Raw genomic sequence first — 19,540 nt, forward strand, 5'->3', positions numbered from 1 at the left:
CGTTGTGAAAATACCAGAAATGCCAAAATGGGCCCATTTTCAGCCTCTAGAGGCTGCAGAGTCCTCCTTCAAGCCTCTGGGAGGGTGAAAATGGCCTCCCCCAGGCTCCAGAGGCCCTCTAGAGGCTGAAAATGGGCACTTCCGGTATTTCTGGAAGGCCCATTTTTCAGCCTCCCGAGGCTGCAAAGTCTTATCTCGAGCCTCTGGGAGGGAGAAAAATGGCCTCAGATGGGCTGAAAATCAGTTGGGAGGCATGTGCATGCACAGTTCAGGTAAAGGAGCAGGGTGGGGATGTTGCATACACATGCGCAGGGAGGGTGGGGCACATTGCATTGTGGGTGCCGGTGCACACATGCTTTCGGCACACCACAACAAAAAGGTTCGCCATTACTGGAATAAGCCATTGTCTGTAACTTGTGTTAGTTTAACTATGATCTCCAAAAGTATGTAGGAACATGGTATGGGAAGCCACCTCCCTACTAGAAGAATGAAATATTTTGAGAAGTATTAAAAAAGGCAGAATATTATATTTTCAAAGGGAGAAATGGGGAAACATGTTTTCAGAGGTAGAAAATAAATCCCACCTTTCCTTAATAGACTACAGCAGATGTCAACACCTAAGAGATGAAGAGCTTATTGTGAACTAGATAGAGCTATTCATAAGCAAAAGCCATTAAACCACAATAGCAATTGCCCAACACCCTTTCAGAGCAGTCCAAACTTCACCCAAACTTAGCTCAGACAAACACTTAGAATTTGCACTTCCTATTTTGCCTATAGATCCAGCTATGATCTCTACATAACCCCTACATGATCCCATAGGAATCTGACAACAGCCAATAGAATATATGTTCTTGTACAGGAACAGGAAGCTCAAGTGCAAAACTTAAAGAAGGTTTTAAAAAACCCCTCACTCTTAACAGTTTTGGTCAGTTGCACCAGAACCATGTGCTTGGTGGTTCTGTTTGTCATTAAACCTTCTTTCCAATCAGCCTCCATGTTTCCAGTGTCTTTCTCCCAGTTTGGAACTGAACCAGATAGATATTTCTTCCCACAATGGTTTTCACCTCCCATTCCAGAAAAGGCTATATACAGGCATCCCAACCAAAACTGACTATGGGCTCTCATGACTACAACTTCCATCTCCTCTTCCACTAAGAATTGTCCATTCAGGAATATCCTCACATTCTGAGCCTGCTGCTTCAGAGGAAGTGGGCCAAAACACAAATTGTCTGGAGTCAAATGGTTTCTGTGTCAATAGCTGTTTCTTCTTCCAAGAATTAAGCCAGCCCCTGTTCTTCTCTACCAGATAATAACAGCCATCAAATTTCAGAGCAACACTTCCATTTCACTCTCTGTTGGGTCACTTGAATGACTATCTAAGGCCACTTGCCCAATTTTAGGCTGCATGGTATGAGCTAAGGAGTCCTTCTATCTCCTCAAAAGATGTCTTTTAGTCCTAAAAGCAATCTGGTCTTTTATTGTATTTTTTTTTCCTCCTGAGAGCATAAAACAATGGAGCTGCCTAAGAACAAAGATATTTTCTTCCACTTCTGCATCCTATTTCTTTCCCTTACAAAAGATAAACTGTAATATTAATCAAAAAATTTATTAACCCTATTGCAGGTGTAGAAGTCAGAATAAATTTCGGGGGGATGAGGTGGGAGAAGCACAACTTTTTGTCATTGATACAATGAGGCATGCTGAAATGAGGTATGCCATAATCTCATTAGTTCAGCAAAACAGGACTATAGTAATCACAAGGAGAGCAGAAATTGAGAAAACAGAGTACAGGGCTGGTTGTTTATCATTCCTCCTCATGGGCTACTTAATCAGCCTAAAATACCTAAAGGAGGGTAGAGGAGGTTGGGTGGATGGAAGGATATTTCTCATTTGGGATTTATTTCCTGCCTCTTCAGCTTGCCAAGCATGACATCCAAGCTCCATATTAATGAGCACCTGAAGGAAGGCCCTCCAAAGAGTTGTAAATTGGTTACATCCTTATATTCTTTTCCCTTCAGTTTTTGAATAATGCCATTGAACATCATAAAGAACATTGGAATCTCCTCTGGAAAATATGGAATGATCATTAGCATAAAAGGGAGTTTGTTCCTGCCAAATAGAAGGTGACAGGAGAGAGGAAGTTTTTCAGAAAATCCTCTTTGGATTTTTTTTTAAATACTAGCATCTGTAGACATATCCAGGACAATGGCGGTGGGGGAATTGTTGGCTGGGGAATTCTGGGAGATTGAAGTCCATATGTTTTAAAGTTGCCATATTTAAGAAACATGATTTCTGTCTTCTGGTTAATGCATAAAGGTATTCAAAAATCATATAATGTTTTGTTACATCTGAATGTTGACTTCTAAAAATGAATGTCTTACAAAATCGGAGTTGTTTCTCTGTTTCTCTGTCTCATTTACACACACACACACAAACCGCATCAATTCACAATTTCTTTTAGATGAAATTTTTTTGACTCGACATTTTGAACAATTCTCTCTTGATGAAACTCCATGGAAAACTGTGTTCCTTTTTGAAGTAAAGAACATCATAAAAATCCAAATGGAACTTAAGTTTAGATATATGGTTAGTTTGAAAATACTTTGGTTTGAAGGTGGTTGGTTTCAAGAAATGATAATGAAGATATCACTCTCTGATATTGCCAGCAATTGCAACATATATAACAGGAAAGTACAAAATCTGATTTTTTTTCTCCTCTAGAGCTCTACTAGTCTATGAAGACAGGATAGGTTGTGATTAAGTCTCATGATGCTAAGTCATAGTTTTATCATATATATGAACTATTATAATAGGAAAATAGGAAAATGTTTAGTTCAACCCTGAGCTACAAATACTCCTTTCTATTAGAGGAAATAATATTAGGTATGTTTTCCATTTTGAATTACTTATAAAAATAACAAAGGTGGGATACAAGCAAACAAATAATAAAAGCTCCTTGAAGCCCTCCTAGTTTGAAATTGAAATGATTAGCATTAAGAAAATGCAAATTTTGGATTTAAATTTATTCAAAAAATACACCGTAATATAAATAATTTGGAGGATTTTTTTGTTTATGTTTATAACATTTTTATCTCATTTTTCATTACTAAGAATAATCGTGAACAATCATAAATAAGGCATATCTAGCATTTAATGGAACTCAAGTTGCCCTCAGGTTTCTTCACAAACACACACACACAGACACACACACACTAATAAACTTGGCCACTTTTAAAATCAACTCTTTATTACAGTCATAAACCTGCCCTAGCTATTTTTCTTTGAAAATACTGTGTTAAAATTGAGCTGCATTCAAAGTTTCTATTGTTAGTTTATTAGGATAGTCAGCCATGGTGAATATCTAACTTAAGACTATAGTTTAACTCTTTTTAATACAGAAAGCAATTATTCATGCTTTTGCTTTTATGTATATAATAAGGATCAAGGAAACACTTGCTCTATGAAGTAAACAGGTCCTATAAAATATATCATTTAAAACAACAATAAAAGGTGAGAAAGCACAGAAATTATTCTGATTCATCAGGCAAAACTGTGATGGTGAGCATGCTAAAATTATTCCAAGTAGGAGAACTGTGAAAAAAATATGTTTATTTGGAAGAGGGCAGTGAGCTGCAGAGGGAATGCTATTTTAATTTGCTGATGGTGGTTATGGCAAAGAGCCATTGCAACCCTGTTCATATTCACAAAGCAGGAATCATTCCCTTCAGGAAATAAGTTAGTCATTAATACAAAGCAAGATATTGCCAAGGGTAATTCCTGTTTTGTGAAATGTGTATGTGTTGTGTTTATGTATTTGAGCCAACCTACAAAGACATATTATATACCATCTTTCCAGGGTTGTTCAAATGCTCATATGTATTATGGGGGGAAGGGAATAAGAACCCATACTGGGTGTCCTAAAGATGCTTTTTCAAAAGACAACTGGACTTTCCTTGTTTTTCCTTGAAGATGTTTCACTTCTCATCCAAGAAGCTTCTTCAGTTCTTCAGTCTTTCTTCAAGTTGCCTTCATTTGCTTTTTCAAAAGGACAATCATGACCTGGATGACAGAAGGTGAAGGAGATGCTTGGGAACATATTTAGTAATATCATGAAATAAATTCATCTCAACAGTGACTGTGCCTGAAGTAAACCATGGTGACATTAGCAGGGTGATGTCATTGTGCAATTGTTTATCTTATATCCTTGTGATCTATAGTCTGACACAAATATGCAAGTCATTGCTTTGTGTGATGACCTAAGTCACCCAGATGTTGTTATTTGCCTGTAAGGTTATTCTCTTCATCAAAATAAAGACAATTGACTTTGATGGAGCACTTGGTCTTGTCCCGAAGTTTCTCTCTGTTTCCATGCCAAAAGAAGATTCTTCTGGGCTCAGCAAGGACAGAAGGAGAAGTCAACCTTCTAACCTTTCAGAATGAAGAAACTGTGCTGCTGGGAAACTGTAAAGCAGAGCAAAATGAAACACGAAGGTCACTCCACTTCATTAGAAGGGAAGAAGGCATGTTTGTTTGACATTCAATTTGGTCCATAAGCTTGCAAAGGATATCAACATATAACCCCCTTCCAATAATTTGCAGAACCCTATTAGCATTTATTCTCTTATTATGGTCATGGGCATTGGAGTCTTTTATAATAATAAAAATGGTTGACAGTCTATGATTATTATTTTTTACCCCAGAACCTCATATTTTGTCTGGAAAGATGGGTCATGTGATTATTCACCTCAATATGGAAGTCATCTTGTGAACAAACAACCAAACAACCCTCTCATATTGACATTCATTACACTAAAAACATTTCCTTCAAATTTTAAACATATCATTGGCCCCCAAAGTTTGCTAACAGCCCTTTTGTTTTGCCTTTCTTTATACTAATTGCTGTTCAAGCAATATTACCATTCAATAATCAAGTTGTAAAGCTCCAATGGGCATTTTTTAAGGAGCATTTTAAAAAGTCTTAAGAAAAACCACCCTCTCAGGTTCATCTTTTCTGATATCTGGTGCTTTTGAAGCTAGGGATAAGAGATGGGTAGTGAACTCTACTTTTGAAATCTTACATTCCACACATTTATGGGTGAGGAGCATAAAAGAAAGGAAAGTGAAGCCCTACCCATCTGGTTCTGCTTACCTCATTCTTAGACCAACTCCTCTTTCAGAGATAAAGTATCATTTCCCCACATGGCAACTCCTTGAGAAAATAACAGGTCCTGTCAAAAAAGGCCTTGCTTGACATAATTCATGTGAGTCAAGTATGGCAGGAGTCATGACTTCAGTGGCTAATGCTAATAATCATTTAAGGCTCGGTAGTTTTCCAGCCACACCTAAATCTCAGCAAATTTGCTATTGTGCCTACTTCACCTCTCCATTAGAAACTGAGGTAATGTCATTGCTGTTTTTGTTTTCCTTCACAATTGTCATGATATCAGTAATTACAAGGGGTCTTTCTGTATCTGTATCTGTATTCTTGTTCGTTCACAGTGGTGTGTGAGATAGAACCTCTGACTTTCACTTATTATATGATGAAAGCTTCAAGTATTTTTGGAAAGCACATGAACTTCTCAAACATTTGTGGCTCCTCTTTAGATAAACAAGATCTCCTTATATGCATATTTGCTTATCGATGGGCATCCACTCCTCACCTCCCACCATTCTATGAGAAAGAATCTTGTTTTTGGAATAGTGATAGAAAAAGATCACAGTACCTTAAAATATACCAGCAGGCATCACTCAGAGGGCAGACCTGATTAGCATCTGTGTTGCCTAGCAACTTGGTGAAGTTAGAGGTGTTTGCTGGACTTCTTTGTTTCATGGTATTGATGATGGCGAATGCTGTTGTTGCATTTTAAAGTTCTTCTGTTCTTCCCTGCTGCTTGTTTTCCTCTGTAGCAAGTTAATTGCCAAGTTCTTGAGGCATGGAAGACTGTTGGTTTACGCCAAGACCTTCTGCTGAGAAAAAAACTACTAACACATGGCTGAAATCTATGTTGTTCCTGTTCTACAGCAGCCTGCCCTACTATAAATTTGGATGCATATGCAAACTGAAACTGATGCCAACCCTTCCTCATTTCCACAGCTCTATAACATGCATTGCAGAAGGCTGAATCTTGCAAATTCAGTAAGGCTACAAGTAGGGCTATATATGAACCAGTTGGTGTAGTGGTTAAAGTGTTGGTTTAGAAACTAGGAGGCTGTGAGCTCTAATCTTGCCTTAGGTATAAAAGTTATTGCTTTGAGGCAATAACTAGGAGGTTCTAGTCCCATAAAAGCCAGCTGGATGACACTCTCTAAACCCAATCCATTTCACTGAATTTTTGTTCTGGGGAAAATTGGACAAATAAGTAGTATTTAGGTATGTTACCTGCCTTGAGTAACATAGTAATTAATAAAGGTGCGATAACAATCTAATAAATAATAAAATAAAATATAAAATAAAGAAATTGAGTTTAATAGGAAAGAGACTCTTGTAGATCTAATTATTGTTGGTCTAATTGTCATATAGTCACTCCTCCCCGAGTCCATTTTTCTACACTTGCAACATTACCTTGGGCTCTGTGTATGTAGCAACATTTAGCCAGCCTTGCCTGGTTGGGCATGATTAAGGTAATTTTATATCCAGAAGGATATAATGGGGATATAGGTTATATAGGAAGAAAAAGAATTCTGGAAAATAGCAATGTTACCTTTGCAAGAAAATGTATAGACAATGAACTTGTACATAGCATCTAGTCTGCCTGCCTGCCTGCCTGCCTGCCTGCCTGTCTGTCTTCGATGCATATGTCTCTGTCTCTCTGTCTCTGTCTCTCTGTTTCTCTCTCTCTCAGATCAGCATAGATTCACTCCAAGGTTAACTTTAGACCAACAATCAAGTAAGCAATACCCCAGTCAAGAAACTGCCAAAGAGCCACTAATAAACATCCTAACCAAAGAATCTCTAAGACCTCCATACCCACATAGACAGGCAAGACACCAGAACTGACAGCAAAGAGCACTACTTACTAGCACTGATGATGTTATGTAGTTAAGGTAATGAACTGTCTGCAGGAAAACAAGAAAGCTCAGAGAGCACCAAGGACCCCTCATTTCAGTCCTGAGCTACACATTTATTTATTTACTCTCTCCTCCTCCTCCTCCTCCTCCTCCTCCTCCTCCTCCTCCTCCTCCTCCTCCTCCTCCCCCTCTCCTTCTCCTTCTCCTTCTCCTTCTCTTCCTCTTTTTCCTCCATCACCATCACCATCACCATCACCACCATCATCATATCTATCCATATCTATCCATCCATCCATCCATCCATCCATCCATCCATCCATCTATCTATCTGTCTGTCTATCTATCTATTCTTAAGGAAGTTAACATTTCCTTCTAATTTCTCAGTAACTTTTATGACTGCAATTATACTAACAGCTTGTATTTATTCTTGCAGGGTGAATCTTTTTAAATAGCATTGATCAAAGGGAAACTTGAAAGCAATTGATAAGCTACATCCACATTCAATATCTCTGCTTATATTTATATTCCTAATGCACTGAACTTGGTCATGCAATTGTCAATAATTTTCTTTTCTTTATGAACAAGAATTTCCACCACCACTCTATTATTCTAAGTAGGTTTGGTATATTCTATTAAAGTTCTCCTTGTGCTTGGGAACATTCTTGGCAAGTTTGTTTGTCAGATTCATATCCCATGTTTTCTCTGGTGTTCAGCATGATATTCATTGCATTCTTCTAATCAGGGGAGACATAATAGTAGTGTTCCAATATTTGAGGGGCTGCCACAGAGAGATGGGGGGGAGGGGCAACCTATTTTGCAAGGCACCTGAAGGCCAGACAAGGAATAATGGGTGGAAACTGATCAAGGAGCGATTCAACCTAGAAATAAAGAGAAATTTTCTGATAGTGAAAACAATAAACCAATGGAACTGCTTGCCTTCAGAAGTTGTGGGAACTTCATCACCGGAAGTTTTCAAGAAATAGTTAAGGGTATCCAGCTTGGGCAGGGGGGTTACAACAAGGTCCCTTCCAACTCTGTTATTCTGTTGTCTGTTATTCTTCTAAGTCTTTCCTACAGCAATCAAAGAATAAATTAGGTTGGGCTGAGTGATAAGGGCTAGACATAAGCATCAAAATCAAGACTGTACTTTTCACTCAAGTTATTTAATTGATAAGCACGTCTAAAGTAATCTTGCAACAAAGCATGTAGATTTTCAAGCTCTAAAATGTACATAAATTGTATGCACACTTACCAACATTCTCAAAACTGGGGAGGATGTGATTAAATTTTGTGTTGCTGACCATGCACTGTATCATTATGTTAATTGTACATACTTTTTGATGAACAAGCACAGGCCGGGTTTCTAAACCACCCTTCCTTTCAGGGGCCCATATGTCCGCCTCTGCAAGCATGGTAATAAGTCATATTGTCTGAAGTGACCAGCCCCCACCTCCCCAAAAAACCCAGAGATAGCCTATTAACTTGGCCATAACATGGTCATTGTATATGATAGTAGAGATGGCTGGATGCAAATCGATTTGGAATAATCAGAAAAAACTCAAGCCTGATTGGTATCTTCAGAGAAGCATCTGGGGAGTAAATGTTAAAGAATTTTGAAAGCTTTCCCTCTAAAAAAAACATGATTAATATCACACAGTTTGTCTTTTTTTTTCCAGATTAAAACACACACACAGAGAATGAGAGCGAGCTGAGTTTGAAGGCATAAATAAGCTATTCCAATGACCAAATAATTATTAGCACTATTCCATCAAAGATCTTGCTTGCATCAACATATTATTTATTTTTTCACAAATTCTTACCTAGGGCAAAAGATAATAGTTTTAAACCTAAAAAAAATGCTGTTGATGCAGTTGTGTTCATTCATTCATTTATTCATTCATTTATTCATTCATTTATTCTTTCACTTATTCATTCACTCACTCCTTCACTCAATTTTTCTAGCTACCCATCCAAAACAAATGCTTCTGGGTGGCAAGCAACCATAAAATCTATTAAAGCCACTTACAAACATAATGTAAAAATGTATAAGCATAGCAGCTGAGAAAAATTGTAAATAAACATCAATGTTTGCAAGAAACAGGGTGCTTTACATACTCAAGATCAAAAGCCAAGTTACATAAGGAGGCCTTTAAGGCTTTATAGAAGGGCAACAGGATTGGGGCCATCCTAATCGCTGGAGGAAAAATGTTATAGAAACCAGGAGCTATGGTAAAGAAGGCATGTATCCTAAGTCCTACTAAGATACATTCCTTGGCTGATGGGACCCATAGCATACCCAATTTTCCAGACTGAATTAGAGAGAAACTGCTAGGAAGAGTTCATTATTCAGGTATCCTATTCCCAAGCTATGGAGGCTTTAATATTTTTAGCAGTTGTTATCTTAGAAGATGTAGAATGAATGTCCTCCATATAAATTTAAATTAGCAACATAATGGTAATTTCATTGACAATTTTGGAACATTCTGCTGAAGAAATATTTTCTTCCTTTTGATCTATCTGGGCTGATAAGCAAAGTTAACCTGGTGGCACATTGATTCTCGGTTCTAATTATTGACCAGATAAGCATACATTTCTTTGAAGAAACTGATGTGACTAAATTCTACAGCTGGAAACAGAATAATTGAAAATGAAACAATCCTTGAGAACCTTGATTTGTACAACAAAGATCCTGCCACCAGGGAAAACATCTGTTTCTTCTCAGCTACCATTTAGACAACAGGAAATGGTTAATAAAGACTTTGGAGAGAATTCTGATTGTTCTCTACTTTGCTGAATGGACATATTTTATTTCTGTTCAGAATAATAAAAAAGCTGTATTCCGGTCTGAGGGAAACTGCCATTGTTAGCTTCTTACAGAGGGATTTTTTTTCCTTCCTACTTTTCCTAAGGACTTTTATATATATAATTCTTATTCTACTGTTTGAATGTTAACAAATTATATGGTCTTCTTTGACAAGAAACTGCAACTAAACAAACCATTTTACTGTACCAGATGTCCTGATAATCACTGAATTAGGTAGTTTAAATAAGAAGGCTAGACAAATCCATGGAGCATAAGATTATCAGGGATTAATAAATTTGATGGCTATATTCTGTTTTCTGCATTATAGACCTTAAATGTCAGTTGCATGAATCAAGGCTAGAAGAAGATTCTTATGCTCTGGTCCACCTAATGAAGTCTCCAAATAATTGGTTCAACATTAGAAGAAAGATACAACACCAGGAATATCTGATTGGAAATTTAAATTTAGACAATAAGCAGCAGTGCTGAAACTAAGAGCAGAAATACACTGCAGAAGTTTAACTATATTCTATACACACAATATGTCACACAGCAAGGCAATTACTAACAATTACAGTATGGTTTTTAAGGAGTATAAATATTTATAAACACTAATTTGACCAGAGTATTAAAAAGAGGGGGGGAGTTAGAAATTAAACACCTATTTATTTTTTTCAAGTAGCACCTTTTTCTTCTTCCCTTTTCTGTTTTCCTTTTTATTATATTTTAAATAACAATAAATATCAACACACAAGAGACAACTTAAATCAATGCATTGTATAATTGTTTAATGGTGTCATTCTGAACATTATTTGTATAATATAAGCAACCTTATTTACAATATTTACATTTAGAAATTATATTTAATGTTGATACATTTTCCTCATTTTTAAAGTTTATCTAAATCCATGAAAGCGAACTATTTCTACTTTCTATAGTGTAAACAACACTATATTTTGTCATTATCTGTATCATACTATGTACTACTCAGATTTTATAATGGACTGCAGTAAAATAATTAACTTGGGGAATAACCTTTCCAGAATAATTTCATTATCTACTGGGTGATAAACAACATATATGTGGTAAGATTTTGTTTTCTTATGTAGTCCTTTAAATGTCTATCTCAAGGTTTCTCAACCTTGGCTACTTTAAGATATGTGGTCTTTGTTAGGGTAATAAATAAAGGAAAGAAATAAAAAAAATATTATATAGAGAGAGTTACTCTATAAGCATGTCTTATCTTGATGTTAGGCAGTTGTTTTCCTATGTATATAGAAGTATTTATCTCTATAGGAATTTCTTATCTTGCTGTTGTGGATATTTCTCTAACCTTTGTGTTGTAAAACTAGCCCGCAATTAGTTACATCTCTCTCATAAGAAGACACATGATTATCCCATCCAAATCAATCTGAATGGAATATACTCCCTGGGAACGTAACTCCCTACATCTGGAGCAATATACACCTTTTGAGGTATGCTGTTAATAGCCCTCTTAAATGGTCAGTTGTGATCGATTAACAGACAATAGGAGAAAGGATACTGAAAGATAAATAAGTGCCAGGAGGACATTTGTCTTTTTGCAGGAAAGATGTAAATCTAACTTAGAGTGTTTTACAATGCAATTACTCTACTTCTAAAAGAATCTTAAGGTATAAGAAGAGTTACTTTTGCCTATATGCTTTGTAACTTTCCTCACATATCTGTGTGTATGAGAGGAGAGGTCTTACCCTTTTATTGATCAATAAAAGTTAGATTTTGTTCTTCAAAGCCTCTGTTTAAGTTCATTTTTGGCACAGCGTGATCTTAAGTTATAGCTGAACCTTACACTATGTACTACTCAGATTTTATAATGGAATGCAGTAAAATAATTAACTTGGGGAAAAACTTTTCCAGAATAATTTCATTATCTATTGGGTGATAAACAACATATATGTGATAAGATTTTGTTTTCTTATGTAGTCCTTTAAATGTCTATCTCAAGGTTTCTCAACCTTGGCTACTTTAAGATATGTGGTCTTTTACTCCCAAAATTTTCCAACGAGGATGAGGTGGCCAGAAAATTCTGGAAGATGAAATCTGTACACCTTAAATATTGAGTATTGAAAAACACTGATCTAGATCCATGGTAGCTTTTAGACTAAATTTTTCTAGAAGTTGGTAAGCAGGAGCATACAAATAGATTTCCTTCACTAGGTTGATTTCTGGCCTTCTGATTCTGTAAGCCTTCATTTGTACATGTAGGAATTATAGCAACAAACTATATTACTCACAGGATTTGTTGTGAGTAGGTACGTTTATTTTCACTCATTTTTCTTCAAACATGGCAACAACGGATATACCAGATCAAGTCAGTGCTGAAATCATCCATCTCTCAGCACAATTTATCATGCAGCCTGACCCTATGCAGCTAACTAACATCCATCCTTCCCATTAGTCCTACATGCCTCCACCCCACAACTCTAAACACAACTAATTACCAAACATAATGTGGTTTCAATTCCCAGGTTGTGCTGCAACTTCCCCAATGATTGTGTTTCGTTTCGGGTAATGAGAGGAGTTGGAGTAATAAACCTTCTCCCATTCCATCCTGGCTGCATGTTCATGCTGATACGAGATAACTGAGATGGGATCTTCAAAAGTAAGAGACATTTTCCAATCAAGTTGATATATTGTAAACGGCAGGATCAGACTTTCATTCCCCAATCAAGACAATGTGTCGGGATTCACTTCAGAAGATAAACTGGTCAACTCTTTGAAGCCTGACAGGCAGCTCCCTCTACCATTGTTCTTTCTGTAACAGAAAGGTTATTACTAGTTAGATGTATACATCGCATTTCATCCCTCCCACCCGGCTTGGTAGGGTTTTTTATATAGAACTGTCGCCCCAAACGAGATGCCGATATATCTGTATATGGTATCCATGATGCATCAGCTAATGGGTAACCCGTCTACCGGACTAAATATTGCAATACTCCATGTCTACGACATGAATCAAGTATTTCATGAATTTCATAACAGTCATCACGGACTGGTCCTGGGGTATGCAATCTAGGCTCTGGTCGTGTCATATTTGCAGGTTTTAACAGACTAATATGAAATATGGGGTGAACTCTTTTGAATCGAGAGGGAAGTCGAAGACCAACTGTCACAGGATTGATTACTCGTATAACTTGAAATGGTTCAATGTATTTTGGACCTAGTTTTTTACTAGTTAAACCAAGGTGTAGGTATTTAGTCAATAGATATACCCAATCTCCAATATTATATTGTGCTTCTGCTGATCTTTTTTTATCTGCTTGGGCTTTATACATTTCCCGCACTTTTTTCAAAGAGAGACAAACTGAGTTCCATTGCTTATGTATTTTATCTGCCCAGGTATTTGTGTTCTCTATATTGAGTTCTTGTTCATTATAGGGCCATTCGGGTATTGGTACAAATTCCATACCACTTACTATTTGGAAAGGGGAATGACCAGTACTGCTATGTACCGTATTGTTATATGCTATTTCAGCATATAGTATCAGGTCTGCCCAATCACTTTGTTGATAGTTAACGTAACAACGAAGATATTGTTCGATGGTGGCATTTGCTCTTTCAGCCGCTCCATTGGTAGCTGGGTGATATGCTGTACTTAGTCCTTGTGTTCAGCCAATCAAATGAATAAACTCCCGCCAGAATTTTGAGGTGAATTGTACTCCCCTATTGGATATTATTTTTAGAGCTACTCCATGTAAGTGATATATATGTTTTATAAATAACTCAGCTAACTTCTTAGTGGATGGTATTCCTTTACATGGGACAAAATGTGCTTGTTTGGAGAACAGATCAATAACCTTCCATATCACTGTGTAGCCATGGTTATCTGGTAGATCAACTATAAAGTCCATTCCAATGTCTTGCCAGGGTTTCATTGGTTCAGACACTGTTTGTAATAATCCTGCTGGCTTTCCAATTTTATTTTTATTTACTATACATACAGGACAGAATTTCACATAATTCTCTATATGTGATCTGATATCTGGCCACCAAAACTGTCGTTTTGCAAAATGTAACATTTTTAGGAAGCCATAGTGTCCTGCCTGTTTAACGTAATGACATTTTTTTAATACTATTGATCTTAATACGTTTGGTACATATATTTTAGTTCTCCACCAAGCAATTCCATCTTTCATTTCTATTTGATTTTTATTATCTATTAACCATTCATCTTCTGCTAATATTGTAGGTAAGTCAGTTGTAAGTATTGTGGATCGAAAATATTCTATTCTATTAGTAGTTGGTATCAATGGTTGGATTGTATTCTCTCATACATTATTATACTGAGGAAGCCTTGACAAAGCATCTGCCATAAAGTTTCTCCCTGATGCGACATATTTTAGTGTGAAGTTAAACCTTTAAAAAAAATTGCCCAGTGAACTTGCTTTGGCGACAACCTTCATGGATTTTGGAGTTCTTCTAAATTTTTATGATCGGTCCACACCTCAAATGGTTGTGAACTTCCTTCTAGTAAATGTCTCTAGTTCAGTAGTGCCCAGTGGACTGCAAAGTCTTCCTTCTCCCAAATCACCCAATTTTTTTCAGCTGAACTAAATTTCCTAGATGTGCACATGGTTGTAAATTACCTTCTTTATTTCTTTGCAATAAAATAGCTCCTACCGCTACATCGCTGGCATTTGCTTGAATGATAAATGGTAGAGTTGTATCTGGGTGTTTCAATACTGGCTCTTTTGCTAACAGATTTTTTAGGTTATCAAACGCTGTTTGACATTGGTCAGTCCATTTTAACATAGCACTTGGTTTTGGATTTTTAATACCAATGGATTTAGTTCATAATAAATCTATTAGTGGTGAAGCAACATCAGCAAACCATGGAATAAATTGTCTGTAAAAGTTTGCAAATTCCAAGAAACTTTGCAGTTGTTTCCTGGTTTTTGGAGCTTGTCGTTTTAATACTTCTTCCACTTTTGGGGGGTCTATTTCCTCGTTCTGAAATGTGATACCCCAAAAAATCTAATTGTTTAGTGTGAAATTCACATTTCGATAATTTTACATAAAGTTGGGTATTCAATAATTTTTAAGCACCTGTCTGACTAATTTAATATGTTCTTGCTTAAAATTAGAATAAATTAAAATATCACCCAAATAAACTAAAACACCTTTATACAAATGTTCATGTAACACTTCATTTATCAATTGCATGAATACTGCTGGAGCTCCTTGCAATCCGAATGGCATAACATTGTAGTAGTAACTACCAAGAGAGCAATTAAACATGGTTTTCCATTCATCCCCTTCTCGAATTCTTACTCTATAATAGGCTTCTCTTAAGTCTAGTTTTGTGAATATACGTCCTTTGGCTAGTGTGGCTAGTAAGTCCTTCATTAATAGTAATGGATACAATGGTTCTACACAGATGGCATTCAACGCTCGATAGTCCACACATAAACGCAACCCTCCATCTTTTTTTCCCCAGAATAACATGGGCACTGCCATATGAGTTCTTCCTGGAGTGATAAATCCTCTTTTTAAATTTTTATCAATTTATTTTCTCATTTCCTCCAATTCCTTTTGGGTCATTGAGTACATTCGTGGTTTGGGTAACGCCACTCCTGGGATCAATTCGATGCCACAATCCATAGGTTGAAGGGGTGGTAAACAATCAGTCCCATCTTCCTTGAATACATCTGCTAAGTCTTCATACTCAATTGGATAGGTTTTTTTGCTAAGTGTTCCCTCTCTTACTTGATTTGTATTATTTGAAAGGCAAGGCGGGCCATCATCATGGCATGGTGGATTAGGACTGATAGCTAGACGTAATTTACAATAACCCCCTTCCCAATGTATAGTGGGTTCCCATTTATCAAGCCAAGCTAGTCCCAGAATTAATGCTTCATTCATGTGAGGAACCACCACAAAAGAAATTCACTCCCAGTGTTCCCCCATCACCATTTTAATATATTCAGTTCTATGAGATGCTGGAACTCCACCCAATATAGATCCATCCACCTGTTCAAATTTAATAGGAACACCTAATTTAATAACTCTTAAATTTAATTTATCAACTACTGCTTGAGTTATTAAACATCTTGTGAATCCTGAATCTGTCAATGTCCCCACCTTAATTCCTTGAACAGTCCGTTTATTCCATAAGCCCACAGGTAAAATAAAAGGATCAATGGGTTTACTTACCATTGGGTCATCTGGCATCTCATTATCCATATCAGCTTCTCCCAATGTAGTGGATTGCATAACAGATCTTTCATTTTCCACTGGAATATCTGATGAATTCACCATTACTCCCCTTGTCTTGTCTTGGTCATGCCAATTTCATCTACTTGGTTTAGTCCTATTCAATTCTGAAGCAGATCATGGATCCTTCACTGCCATAGGTTGAATTGGACAATCCATAGCTCGATGCCCTGGTCTATCACAGAGAAAATATTTAAATATTCTCCTATTATTTTGTGTTGATATTATTCTGGGTTGTGGTTTTGTACTTGCGTTTATAGACTTTCGTGGTTGTATTAATCCTTCCAGCCTCAGCTTCAAACGATGCAAACCATCATCTAATTCAATCGCTACACAATACCAGTCAGTCAATGTAGTATATGAACCTCTATATAAACAAGCCTGATGTAATTTAGGGTCCATTCCTTCTTTAAATATATGAATTAATAAACTCTCCGGTAATGACAGGAGTTTACTAGCCACTCATCAAAAATCATTCACATATTCCCGTGCTGTTTTCCCTTTTTGTTTTATCATTAACAAATCCTCTTCTGCTTTCTTGTCTGCAGATGTATCTTCAAATTGATTTCTTAATGCATCCAAAAATCATCCTATATCCCCCAACTCCTCCGCTCTATGGCGATATAGATCAGATGCCCATTCGTATGCTTCTCCCACTAACACTCCAGTAATGGCCACTACCATTGACCAATTTGAGAGATAACAATGGGAGTATAAATCAAAATGGTTTAATACTTGGCTTAAGAAAATAGCCACTTTATTTGCATTCCCATCAAATGCCGTTGTTAGAGGAGGGCCCCCCCACCTCCCTGGTACTTGATCTTCCCAGCATGCTCCTTAATCCAGGTCCTGAGGCTCTACTGACCAAGGTCTCATGGAATATCCATCTTCCCCTATGTTTCTATCCTCCATTCTCCTAGAACGTAAGTCCGATCTGTCCAATCCACTTCCAACTTCAGACTCCTGAAACTTTAATGGATTGGATGCATATAAAGGGGCCTTTTCAGACTGTAATACCTGTTTCTGAATTGAGGTCCCCCTCTCCTTTGTTCCTTTTAAAGTCACCTCTCCGAATTGTATCCTTAATATTTCTAATGTGTCACTTCCTGGGAATGCCCATTGACTTTGATCAGACCCAGACCTACATTTCACTTTGCCTATATTCTTTCCCCTTTCCCTCTCTTAAAGCAGGGTCTGGGTCACTTAATTGCATCTTAGTTGTTTTAGGTTTTACTACAGGTGCTACTGTCAATGGCATGTCCTCTCTCTCCATTTTCCCCATTCATTTTCCATTGCCCTCTCCACCATTATCTTCAGCCACCTCTACGCCTTCCTCCACCGTCCATAATGCCTTCTGCCATTATCCACAGTGAAGTAGGTTTGTTTGTTTGAGAATAAAGGTGAGTGCTGACTTTCTGTAAGCCTTCGTTTGTACACATAGGAATTCTAGCAATAAACTATATTACTCACAGGATTTGTTGTGAATAGGTACGTTTATTTTCGCTCATTTTTCTTCAAACACGGCAACAACAGATATACCAGATAAAGTCAGTGCTGAGATCATTCGTCTCTCAGCACAATTTATCATGCAGCCCGACCCTATGCAGCTAACTAACATCCGTCCTTCTCATTAGTCCTACATGCCTCCACCCCACAATTCTAAACACAATTAATTACCAAACATAATGTGGTTTCAATTCCCAGGTTGTGCCGCAACTTCCCCAATGATTGTTTGTGTTTCGTTTCGGGTAATGAGAGGAGTTGGAGTAATAAACCTCCTCCCACCCCATCCTGGCTGCATGTTCATGCTGACATGAGATAAGTCAAACTGGGATGGGATCTTCAAAAGTAAGAGACGTTTTCCTTTTAAAATTCCATTCGCCACTTGTAAATCTCTCTGGAAACAATTTATCTTTGGCAAATTTCCAGTTCCAGGGTACTTTCTCTTACTTTATCCCGGTCAGCAAAAACCACTTTCACTTCTTCGCAACTCTTCCAACTTTCTTCCTCCTGCATGATCTTGTCCAGCTGCAGGCTTCTTTGTGGCGGCCATTACTGACTGCTGCTCCTCTGCCTTGAGAAAAGGGGGTTTTGCCGGCTGGGGAGGGGGTCTGCGACACCCACAAACCCCTGTCTGGGTCCCCCCTATCTTCAGCTGCCTCTACGGGGCAGCTATATCCTCCAAATCCAAACGGATCGGAAGAACCTCAGCAGTGAGTGCAGCAGGGATTGGGCGGTGTCGCGAATCCCTGCCACCTGAAGCCTTGCTGGAAGAATTGTTTCCAGAGAGATTTACAAGCAGCAAATGGAATTTTAAAAGGAAAAGTTTTTTTTTTCTTTTCACTCTCCTTCCTAAGGTCACAGCGGATGGAACCATAAGAGAAATCAGAAAACCTGCATTGGAGGTAATTAAATGTGAAGGGATAAGGATTTCTGAGCATTTTAAAAAAAGACTTTTTTGCTGTGAGTGGGAAGGGAGAGAAAAAAAAATTGGAGCAGAATTTGAAAATAAGGAGAAGATTGCTTAGAATATTAAAGAGTTATTAGAGTTATTAAACATTAATAAGACTTCTAAAAGATATATTTTAAATGGAACTTTGCGACTAAACAGTAACCCCTGAAAGAGAAAGTGAAGAAAGGAGAAAGTATTAAAAGAAACAGCTTATTTGGATTGTTTGGTGATCTTGGAATTTCTGAGAACTATCTTTGATTAAAAACACCTGGGTGGTTGTTTGGAAAAACTTTTTCTCTCTACAATGGCATCACTTGTGGATGATTTGAAATTTGAATACAAAAAATACAAAAAAGAAGAACAAGAAGGGAAGGATTCTCTTGGCACTCTCTTTCAATTTTTAGAAATGGCGGTTTGTACTTATGAAAAGCTGACTGCGCAACAGGATAACTGGGATAAAGAAGAAGCCATTTTTGATGAACAAGTGACCTTATTTGGGGAAGGAAACGAGAAAGAGGAAAAGGAAAAGGGGACTTTAAGACTTGGAAAAGCAACCAAAAAAGAGAAAAATAAGATGAAAAGTGGATACTATGTTAGAAAACAACAGAAAGGAGGAAAGCAGAAGAAGAAAAGAGAGGTGAAGAGACAAGAGGGTAAAAAGAGCAAGGAGAAGAATAAGCAAGGGAGAAAGGAAGGGATGAGAAGCCTCAATGGTGGGGAGCAAGATGCAAAGAAACAAAATTCTTTTAGAGACAATAGGTAAACTTTATTGAAAAAGGATTCTGGAAAGGTACATAAGATTGCATTTTTATATTTGTATTTAGAAATAATTTTAGAAAATTAGAAACAATATGTAATTTAAAATGTGATAAAACATTTAGCGTAATTTAGTGAAATTTTGTGAAGAAAAAGAAAGCAATGAAATAAATGAGAGAATTGGAGTAGGAGAAGGGGGAACATTTTAATGAAATAATGATTTAAAATATGTGATGTGGGGGGGAAATAACTATGGAAAGCATAAA

This window comes from Pseudonaja textilis, chromosome Z, assembly GCF_049901715.1.
Source record: "Pseudonaja textilis isolate UNSWEBS1 chromosome Z, rPseTex1.2, whole genome shotgun sequence".
In the NCBI taxonomy this organism is placed as follows: Eukaryota; Metazoa; Chordata; class Lepidosauria; order Squamata; family Elapidae; genus Pseudonaja; species Pseudonaja textilis.